This window comes from Solanum dulcamara, chromosome 12 (genome assembly GCF_947179165.1).
Source record: "Solanum dulcamara chromosome 12, daSolDulc1.2, whole genome shotgun sequence".
Taxonomy (NCBI): domain Eukaryota; kingdom Viridiplantae; phylum Streptophyta; class Magnoliopsida; order Solanales; family Solanaceae; genus Solanum; species Solanum dulcamara.
In genome coordinates, this window is record NC_077248.1 from 6156083 (window position 1) to 6167932 (window position 11850).

An 11850-nucleotide genomic window follows, 5' to 3' on the forward strand; every position below is an offset into this window, starting at 1 on the left:
ATTACAATCTTGGTGTATTTGGAAAGACGACTCAAATACCTTTAATTTAATAGGTGATAGGCCACCCAATTCATTATATTTTAGGAGATATGATCGTTTGAAGTTGACCCTTATACGAACTCATTCGGAAACTTAGCCGAGAGGAATGCTTTGGACTTGGCTTGATTTTTGGGATCCCTTATGACTCTAAATCACATCTAATATACTTTAAATACTTATGAATCAATCATAGATCATATATACAATTTGAAGTCTTCGAGTTCAAGCCTATACGCATACGAAGAACGGTCCGAATCTTAGTGTAGAGATTTTGAGGTGTCACAGGCTAAGCTCACTCCCTCAACTTCTAACTTAGATTAGATTGTTGTTAATGGAGCTACTGATCACATGGTTGGAACTAAAGATTTATTGAACCATGGTTTAACAGTGAAAAGTTCAGGTCAGGTGCAACTTCCAAATGGTGATTCAGCTAAGGTTACACACTTAGGTTGTTCCAAACAAGAAAGAGGTGATGTAGTTAAGAATATATTATGGGTCCCAGATTTTAACTTCAATCTACTTTCAGTGGCTAAACTGACTAAACAATTACAATGTTGTGCACTCTTTATCCTGTTTTTTTCCAGGATCTCCACTGGGAAAGCGAAGGAGATTGGTGAAGAGGATGATGGTCTGTACATCTTGAAACCTCATCAACCATTAGATACTGGACAACATAGGGCTTGGCTGCAACGCAGGACTCTTCTAAGGGTGAAATTTGGAATAAAAGACTAGGTCACATTCCTATGAATGTACTTAGGAAAATAGATGTTTTGCCAATAAAAGGAATTTCATGTTGAAATGTTGTGACATTTTTCCATTGGCCATACAAGTCAGATTACCATATCCCATTAGTAGCTCTAAGAGTTCCCAATGTTTTGACTTGGTACATATGGATATATGGGGACCATATAAGGTTGCAACTCACAATAAAATGAATTTTTTTTACATTGGTTGATGACTACTCTAGATGGACTGGCTATATCTTATGCACCTTAAATCTGATGTTTCTACTTTGTTGAAGCAGTTTCTTGCTATGGTTCAAACTCAATATAGTGTTCAAATTAAATGTTTTAGATCTGACAATGGTGGGGAATTCTTTAATACTCAGTTTAATGAGTTAATTACTTCTCAAGGTATTATACATCAAAGTTCTTGTCCACATACACCCCAATAGAATGGTGTAGTGGAGAGAAAACACAGACACATCATGGAAACAACAAGAGCTATCAGATTCCAAGGACACATTCCAGTCAAATTCTGGGGTGAATGAGTTTTAGCTGCAGCACATATTATAAACAGGGTTCCATCCACTGTCTCAAGCAATAAATCACCCTTTGAAATGATGTTCAAGAGGCCACCAGACTTGTCTCATATGAGAGTAATCGGTTGTTGTGTCATGCCACCAAGTTATTGTGAACAGACAAGTTTGGTCCTAGATCCATTAGATCAGTCCTTATGGGCTATGGCACCACACAAAAGGGCTATAAACTATATGATCTCCAAAATAAAGTCTTTGTTATCAGTAGGAATGTTGTATTTACTGAGTCTGTTTTCCCATTTCACACTCAAATTAATGATGATATACAGGGTTATGAACCACATAATGAGACTCACATCTCACCCTTGCTGATTAATTCTAGTACACCTGATGATTCTGCCCCATTTGACGTATTTGGTCAGGATCCCCATAGTGATATTGACCATATTGATGACCATGTTCCTGAGAATTCTCTTGTGCAGTTGCCATAAGCTACAAGTTCTGCTGATGAGACTACTGTGAGTATACCATTGGGAAGAAGGCAATCCACCGGGACTCACAAACCTCCAATATGGCAAAAGGATTTTGTGACCACCAAATCCAGATCAGACTCTCATTGCTTGTACATTACAGATAACATTGCTTATGACATTTTGTCTCCCTCTTATCAGTGTTGTACTGCCAATATCTCAGTTGATACTGAGCCTCAGTTCTATCATCAATCTGTCAAGGATCATAGATGGGTGGCAGCTATGAAAGAGGAGATACAGGCATTGGAAGATAATAAGACTTGGGAGATTGTTTCACTACCTCCAGAAAGGCCATAGGTTGTAAGTGGGTGTACAAGATCAAGCCACTGGTGAGGTTGAAAGATTTAAAGCTAGATTAGTGGTTAAAGAATACAGTCAGCAGGAAGGATTAGATTACCAGGAGACCTTTTCTCCAGTTGTCAAAATGGTTACTGTGAGGACAATGCTTACTTTAGCTGCTACTAAAGGATGGAATGTTCAACAAATGGATGTCTATAATGCATTTTTGCAAGGAGGTTTGGTCGGGGAGGTCTATATGCAGATGCCTCAGGGCGTCACTCATGATCATGCTGGAGCTCAACCTGTATGTAAGCTACTTAAATCACTTTATGGCCTCAAGCAGGCATCAAGACAGTGGAATGTCGAGTTAACTCAAGCATTGTTGTCTGCTGGATTTCAACAGAGACCTAGACTACTCACTCTGGATCAAGAAATCAGATGAAGGTATTGTCATTGTGCTGATTTATGTTGATTATCTCCTAGTCACTGGTTGCAGAACACAACTGATCAATGCCAACAAACAAATGTTGCAGAACAACTTTAAGATTAAGGATCTAGGACCACTAAGATTCTTTCTTAGGATAGAGTTTGCCAGAAACACTGAAGGGATTCTCATGCATCAGAGAAAGTATGCCTCGGAGATCATTTCAGATTTGGGATTAGCTGGGACCAAGCCTGTTGCTACACCTGTTGAGATGAATGCGAAGCCCACTACACTGGTTTTGACAAGCATGCTGGTTCTTCATCTGATCTATTGTTATTAGACAATGGTGAATATCAAAGATTAATTGGTAGGCTGATTTATCTTACCATTACAAGACCTGACTTGTCTTATGCAGTCCAAAACTTAAATCAATTCATGAATGCTCCTAAAAAGTCCCATATGGATGTTACTATTAGAGTTGTGAAGTACAACAAGCTCCTGGTTCAGGGATTCTTTTGGCTGCCAACTCACATGGTTCTCTACATGCCTTTTGTGATGCTGATTGAGGCTCCTGTCTTGACACTAGGAGATCCATCACTGGATATATGATCAAGTTTAGGGATTCTGTACTACTTGGAAATCTAAGAAGCAACCCACTGTCTCTAGTAGCTCTGCAGAGGCAGAATATAGGAGTATGGATTCTGCCTTTACTGAAGTCACATGGTTAATTGGTCTTTTCAAGGAACTAGACATGCCTACTATTTCACCAGTTATTATTCATTGTGACAGCACTGCTGCAATTCAAATTGCTTCTAATCCTGTTTTCCATGAACGAACTAAGCACATAGACATTAATTACCACTTTATTAGGGAGAAGATTCAGAATGGTTGTGTTCATTCGATATCTGACTACTGCTGAACAACCTGCTGATGTGTTAACTTAGGGCCTTGGTCGTTTGCAGCATGCATATCTCACATCCAAGCTAGGCATGAAGAACATCTTCATATCACCTAGCTTGAAGGGGGGTATTGAGGAATACGCAAAGAGCATTGCTAAGTCTTGAGGAAGTTAATTGGAGTTAGTTTGTTAAAGTTTGTTAGATGTTGGTTGCTAAGCTGAGTTAGTTAGACAGCTGTCCAATTTCTATTGGTTAGTTAGTAATGCAGTTCAGCTAGTTGGCATTGTAGTTGTATATAAATAGATGCTCACACACTTGTAATTATTCATTATTTGAGATATGGCAATGAGAATGAGCTTCAATTCTGCAAATTGAATCATTTTGTTATATAAAAAGACCAAAGAAGCAGCAGTCCACTTGTATTGCCCTCACTATCCTGATGAACCAATGATAGAGATCCTTCTCTAACAGCTGTTGTTCAATCTGTAACATTCTCATTTTCCATTATACATCATCTTTGTGTGCTTTGGTTATACCACCTGCAGAAAACAATAACATCATATTTAGCAAGTATGTTAATAAGCGTGGTGGATGCTTCTTGGGATTGGAAGGATCTATTCAAATGAGACTACCTTCTCTTACTACATGTGAAATCATGGAGCATGTGAGATTGAATCCTCAATACTCTCATATTCTTAAAGCCAAGGAGTCACTTCAGGATTTATGTAACACCCCCTAAAATGTTATAGGTCGGTATTTCAATTCTCGATGAAAATAATAATATCTCTGTATTTTGGGCATAACTTTTCATAGAATAGTCCAAATTAGGTTATTCAAATTTCTAAGTAACCACAACATCATTACCTAAAACTTTCATGGAGAACATATCTTAAGATTCGGAGTTTAAGTAGATCAAATAAATTAATCTTTGCAAGACATAGTGCTGTGATGGAATGGAGTGTTTGTAGAATAAAATTCATATCTCGATGTAGTATGCTCCAAATTGGATGATTCTTGAACTAAATGAAACTAGACTTCTAAAACTACAATTCTTATAAAGACACCAAATCCTAATAAAGAATTTATCTTGTTCAAACGCAGCTTCGAAAATGGATATTCCGTTAAAAGAGATCTCATCTCACCTACCATAGAAAGATCTAGAACCATTTGACATCATCCATGACATCAAAATCCTCCATTGAATTTTCAAGATCATCCTTTGTAATTAATTTTATTTATTGTTAAGTCTCTCCTCCACACCTATAAATACCCACCTTATTTCCTCATTTTATTCATCAAGTTTTCTTAAGCAACTCTTCTCTATATATACTTCTTTACTCATTCTCAAATATAGTTTTAGTTTTAGTAGTATAAAAATACTACTTCGGTGATTCTTATACTCCGGGTAGTACACAAAACGCTCCGACGAGAAGAAAAGGCTAGGGGTCCAAGAGTGTTTCAATTCGGAGTAAAGCTTCAGATTTAAGGTATGTAAGGCTTTCATAGCATTGGATTGAGTTCGTTCATGCGCCCAATATTTAAATTCATTATAATTGAGTTATATTTGAGTTTTATCCAAATCTTGAATTCTAAATGAATTAATTCTTCTTCTATTGAGTTAGATATATTATGCATTAATATTATTATTATTGTTATCTCTCATATTATTGAAATTATTGTTCATGACTACTTTCTCATGAATCCTAATTGATTTGATGTTCATGAATATTTTTACATATGTTTTGAGTAAAGATGTTGGATTTTTAATATTTTTATTGATAAAAAAAGTGATATGAATTAATACTATATATGTATTTTATTGAGTTTTAAAAGAGCAAAAGAGTTGAGTTTAAATGAATTTGAGTAAATGATGTTTTGAGAAATATGTTTTGATGAGATGTAAATGATGTTTTTTTGAAGTATAATGATTGATGAAGAGGTAATGAGATGAGTTTGATGATTTAAATTAAAGTCCAATAAGACTAGATGATGAGATTAATATGAGCACATATTTTGGGAGTAGTATTGAGCACCGAGTTGGGTAAGAGTTTAATTAACTCAAACCCCAGAACTACGTAGCCAGCGTAGGATGGAGGCTATGCCTCTTAAGTCCCAAAAAGAGGACTTTGATGAGTGGATCCAAGATAGTGATGTCCTTTACCCTGGCAAGGTATTGGATGGATGTGGCAACGACATCACTTCGTTGTATCATTGCTAACTCATAAGTGATGGTTGTCGATTAGAGAAACTCCCAACTGAATAAGCATTTCTTATTATTATTTTAAATTTGCATTACATATTAATGTTGAGATGATGTTGAGTTCTGAGCTGAGTTTTCCTGAGAGGAATTTCTTGATATATGTCCTAACCTTCCTGCCATTTTACATACTCGTACATTCCACGTACTGACGTCATTTGACCTGCATCGTTTTATGATGCAGATACAGGTGTTAGAGATTCTCAATGGGCGCATCGTTGAAGATCATTATTTTTTAGCTAGTTGGTGAGTCCTTCTTGTATTTGGAGGAACTCTCTATCCTTTTATTATTTTTGAGTTTTATGTTTCTTTTAAGGTAGTCATGGACATGTCATTGGCACCATCTAAGAGTATTAGAGGCTTCATAGACAGAATTTGATGATGTAATCGGAGTAGTTCTCCTTAGAAACTACTTCTTCTAAGAATTATCTATTTTTCCTTTGATGTTGATGATGACAAGCCCACATTAGTATTCTTAAGTATTCCGCTGATGAACAAATGAGTAATGAGACTAAGTAGTTCTCTCAGAAGCCTGAGATGGTTTCTGAGTGCCGGCCACGCTTAGGGTACCCTCTCGGGGCGTGACAATTTAGTCACTGGAGTTCTCAAAGTGTTCTCATCAAGGACAGTACCAGTCGGAGCAAAATCACGGAAGGCACTTGTAGTATAAGATAGGAACAGCAAAAGTTTGTCATGGTTTGGTCTACTCCCATCCTTTTCACTGCATATTGAAGAAACATCTCCTGAGGCTTCGGGTGTTCCATTCAAAACTCCTGTGGAATAGGTTGATTCATTGGCTTACTGGCTCAAAGAAGGGCAAGAGATGCTTAAAAATCATTTTTCTTCCAAAACCACCACATATAAAAGTGATGAAATATGTCAATTTTGGCGAAAGGTTAAAGGTATCAAGAGCTGTGAAGAGTCTCAGAACGATTAGCCCCTGCTGCGAAGAATTACTTCCATAGAGAAGAAGCTCTAAGGTACATGGTACCTGGTAGGACTTTCTCATATACAGTTGTTGATGGTCAGAGATTTGTTGTTGCTCCACTAAAAAGGTATAGTGGCAAACCGTTAATAAAGGTTCATGATCACCATTTTCTTAAGCGCAATAGACTGCCTCATATTTAGTGTCCTTTGCTTCGTAAGAGATGCAATTGCTAGATTGCCTGGGGTGAAATCAGAGCTGATATTTGTGTTTTGGTAAGGGACTCATAGTTCAATGTTGAGGACAATTTTTATTTGTAAATTAACAAAGTTGAAAGCAGAGTGGTTGTCACGCTCCAAGAGGGTTCCCTAGGTGTGGCCGGCACGGAGACTATCGCTGGCCCCAAGCGAACCACTTGGTTTGATCACTCATTCAATCACACAGCGGAAGACTTGACTCAATAGATAATTAACTCAAGTGGGCATTTAGAAACATCATCATCAATAAATAAATAATAGATTAAAATACTCAAAGTATAATGTAACTCAACGTCATAAACTCAATAATAAAATTATGGTTTAAAAACAGACTCTGAAAGAATCCTTCTACTCAACTTTACTTTGTCTATGAAGCCTCTATCAACTATTTAGAAAGTGCCGAGACAAGAAACTACTCAAAGCGATGAATGAAATAAATATTATTCCTCCAAAAGCAAGGAGGTCGTACAACTATCAGGAAGGAAATGGATTTTCAATGAAGCATCTGTTGATGATCTCTTGTACTTGTCTCTGCATCATAAAACGATGCGAGCCAAATGATATCAGTACATGGAATGTACGAGTATGTAAAATATCTGAAAGAAAACTTAATCAAATATACTCAACTAAACTCATAGGACTCAACTCTGAAAATGGGTCAACTCAATAATGTATGTAATAAAATAATGCTTTAAATGATATGCAATAAAAGATGCAACTCAGTATATAAAAATATAATATTTTACTCTTGAAGAGTTTCTCTAACCGACAAAATCACTTATGAGCTAGTGATGATGCAACGAAGCGATGTCGTTACCACATCTATCTAATACCTTGCCAGGATAAAGGACATCACATCTTTAGATCTACAATCAATCAAAGTCCATAGTTTTGGGACTTGAGAGGCATGACCTCTATCCTACGCTGGCTATGTAGTTTATGGGATCACCCCATATCGGTGCTCAATACTACTCCTAAAATACTTTATTATGCTCATATACATCAAGTGAGTAAAAATACTCAAAATACTCATTTAGTCTCTTTTGGACTTTTAATTTAAACATCAAACTTATCTCAAAACATCATCATCATCACCTCTTCATCAATCATTACACTTTTTACAAATAAACATCATTTACATTGTCATCAAAACATCTTGCTCAAAAACATCATTTAACCCAAAGAATCAAATTCATTTAAACTCAATGTTTTTGTTCTTTCATAACTCAATAAAATACATATATAATATTAATTGAAATCACTCTTTTTGTCAATGCATATTAAAAGTCAACATCTTTACTCAAAATAGACATGAAAAATAAAATAAAATCATGAACATCAAATGAATTAGGATTCATGAGAAAGTAGCCAAGAACAACAATTCCAATAATATAAGAGATAATAATAATAATAATCTCAATGCATAAATATATCTAACTCATTTAGAATTCAAGAATTAGGGTAAAACTTAACTCTAACTCAATTATGATGAATTTAAATATTGAGCACGTGGACGAATTCAATACAATTTTATGAATAGTCTTACATACCTAAAATCCAAAGCTTTACTCAAAATCGAAGAACTCAATGAACACTTTTGAACTTTAGCCTTTTCTCCTCGCCGGAGCATTTTGTGTACTTCCCGGAGTATATGAATCATCAGAATAGTATTTCTACAGATTTAAAAACTAAAACTATATTTAAGAATGAGTAAAAAAGTGTAAAGAGAGAAGAGTTGCTTGAGAAATCTTGATGAACAAAATGAGGAAATAAGGTGGATATTTATACGTATGAAGGAGGGACCTAATAATAAATAAAATAATTACAAAGAATGATCTTGAAAATTCAATGAAGGATTGTGATGTCAAATGAATCTAGATCTTTCATGGTTGGTGAGATGAATCTTCTTTTTACAGAATACCCATTTTCGGAGCTTCGTTTAAACAAGATACTTCCTAATTAGGATTTGGTGTCCATATGAATTGTAGAACTAGAAGTTTCCTTTCATGTAGTTTAAGAATAAACTATATTGGAGCATCCTACAATGAGATATGATTTTTCTTCTACAAACGCTCCATTTCGTCACAACACCATGTCTTGCAAAATTAATTTATTTGACCTACTTAGCCTCCGAATATTAAGTTATGGTTTTCACAAAAATTGTAGGTAATGATGTTGAGGTTATTTAGAAATTTGAATAACTTAATTTGGACTATCCTATGAAGAGTTATGCCCAAAATACAGAAGCAGTATCATTTTCGTCGAGAATTAGAACACCACATATAATGTTTTAGTGAGTGTTACAATGTTGGACCGTTTGCAGTGTGAAAATGATCTGTGTGTAAAAAATGAGAAGGGATGGTGTCTATGGGCTTATTTCATGGAGATCGACATGGAGAAGATTTTGAATATGATTCGACATGTTCTCAAAAGCGTAGGAGAAGGGCTAAGAAATATGAACTTTGAAATGCAAACTAGACTTCAGCCTTTTTCTGTAAGGTAGTTAATGTAAGGTAAAATGTTTCAAGATTCAATTACCATTGTGATAAGTTTTCAATTTAGGTATACATATACTCATGATATTTCATTTTTTTGTAAGTCACAATTCTTGAAATTAATTGATCAATATATTATATATTTTTATTGTATTCTAGCATGGAAGGTAATAAAGCAACAAGATGCCAAAAAATTGCAATGGCAAAAATAGAATTAAAAAAAAGTTGATCGGTGTGCCACACTCTTTAGATGTCATTTGGGTGTATATAAGAAAGCCAGTGAACTTGTTAGAGAATGGTACGTCAGCCTTGGAATAGTTGTTTCTTCGTCGAGTGGTAAACTATTTGCATTTGTTCATGCAACTACTAATGTGGCCATCGATCAATTAATGAATCCCACAATAGAATTAAGTGAAGGTGCAACAACTTATTGCTGCACAAACACATAACAATGTAAGACGATGAACACTTCATCAAGTCTAATTTTCATTTCAGAGTTCACATCGTTACGTCTTCGTGTAGAAACAAGTTTCGTACCTACACTTAATTCTATTGCAAAATTCATAAATAATCGATAACACCTTAGTAGGATGAACAAATACCAATCGTTGAAAAAGAACTATTTCAAGGTCGATGTCACATTCTTTAAAAGATTCACTGGTTTTTTATATTAAGCCCAAACGACGTCTAGAGAATGTGGCACACTGATCGACTTTATTTTCTATTTTCACTATTGCAATTTTCTAGTGTCCTGCTTCCTCTTACCCGCCATTGCTAGAATATAATAAAATATACTAATCGATTGTTTTCAAAAATGTGACTTACGAAAAAAATAAAATATCATGAGTATTTATATACATAAATTGAAAACTTATTCACAATAGTAATTGATGCTTGAAATATTTTACCTTACATTAACTATCTTCTGGAAAAAATGCCAATGAACGCTCAGACGCCATCCCTCCTCATATTTTACTCACAGATTGTTTTCACAGTTAAATGAGCTCGAAGCTGAAGTTCGGAAAATGATTTTGCCTCAAACGTACATCACCCCCATTGTCGTCACTGACACATTCTCATTTTCCATAATACAAGTGGACTGCTGGTTCTTTGGTCATTTTATACTAGGCACCATTTCCTGCAATAGAAGAAAAAATTGACCCACAATTACCAACTTCATTCACCAATTATCAATTTGGAATAGACATAATACATAAATATGTCCTTTAACTTGATCTCATTTCATATTTATGCCCTCCAACTTTGAGTGTGCACAAATAGACACTTAAACTTATATAAAATTGAACAAGTAGACACACATGTCCTACATGACACAATACACGTAGGACGCCACGTAGGACACAAAATTACCATGTAGAATGTCATGTAGGACGAATGTGTTTATTTGTTCAAATTTTGAATAGTTAAAGTGGTTACTTGTTTACTAGAAAAGTTAGAGGTCATAGTTGCCAATTGAAACCAAGTTAAGAGTCATATTTATATATTATGTCTTTGGAATATGTATAATTGCGGAAGATTATGATCATCTGACTACTGAATTTTTTATTCAATATACACTGCAATTATAATTGTTATCACTATTTATAAGACACTGAAAGATCAAGAATTAAAATCATTAACAGAACAAATCTTCTGCAAATTTTTTGTGCATGATCAACTTGCTCACTTACGATGATCTGATATTTTAAGTGAACGGAATGTCTTCTTGCAACCTTTGGTCATTAATATCAGATTTTTTGCTGCACAAATGACTCTCTTGTCCGCATGTCATTAGATGTGTTTTTTTGTTAATTCTTTGTATTCTCATCTTTGTTTATTATATGTCCTGATAAATAAATCAAAATCACACAATTTTCATAAAACTTATCATACAATTTTTCATACAATTCGACTGAAACTTTGAGCTTCAACTAACTAGGACTGGAATTTCGTTCAAAACTAGATCAAACCTTATCCAAATAGCCCCAAATTTTAGATTTGAACTCCCCTCGTTGTTTTAGTTATTTTGAGATACCACCCACTCGAAACGAAGTCCGTTTGAGGCAAAATCATTTTTGGAATTTCAGCTAAGTTTATCGATCATTCATATCTAATCTTTCAAATTGGCTAGAAGGAGGAAACATACAATCTTAATTAAGAAGTTGCCTTCGATAGATGAGAAAGGAAGAATGAAGATGGAGAAGATCTTAGTTGAAGGAATCACTAAATTTGCCTATTTAAAGTTGAATTTTGACGAGCCGAACCCAATCATTCAAAGGGCTTCTTTTTAAAAAAAAATCAGATCTACTATGTTTAGTAAATAAACATCATAAGAAAGCTAGATTAAGATGCATACCTGTTAAGTCATCTTGTTTATCAATGCAAGAGCGTGTTTCAGACATGTGGAACATTCAACTAGGTCTTCCTCTCATTGCTTCTCCTGCAACTAGCAGTCGAATGGAGTGGTTTCCATAAGGTTAAGGAGAT

At 35.0% G+C, this 11850-nt stretch overlaps 1 long non-coding RNA gene across 1 annotated transcript; it reads right to left on the bottom strand.

Annotated features, from left to right (window-relative positions):
• Nucleotides 1–3692: 3692 nt before the first annotated feature.
• Nucleotides 3693–11850, bottom strand: LOC129877631 (uncharacterized). Its single transcript, XR_008763583.1, has 4 exons — nt 11720–11850; nt 10410–10501; nt 8419–8541; nt 3693–3968 (listed from the first exon to the last, which is right to left on the bottom strand). It is a non-coding gene; the product is annotated as an uncharacterized LOC129877631 (long non-coding RNA).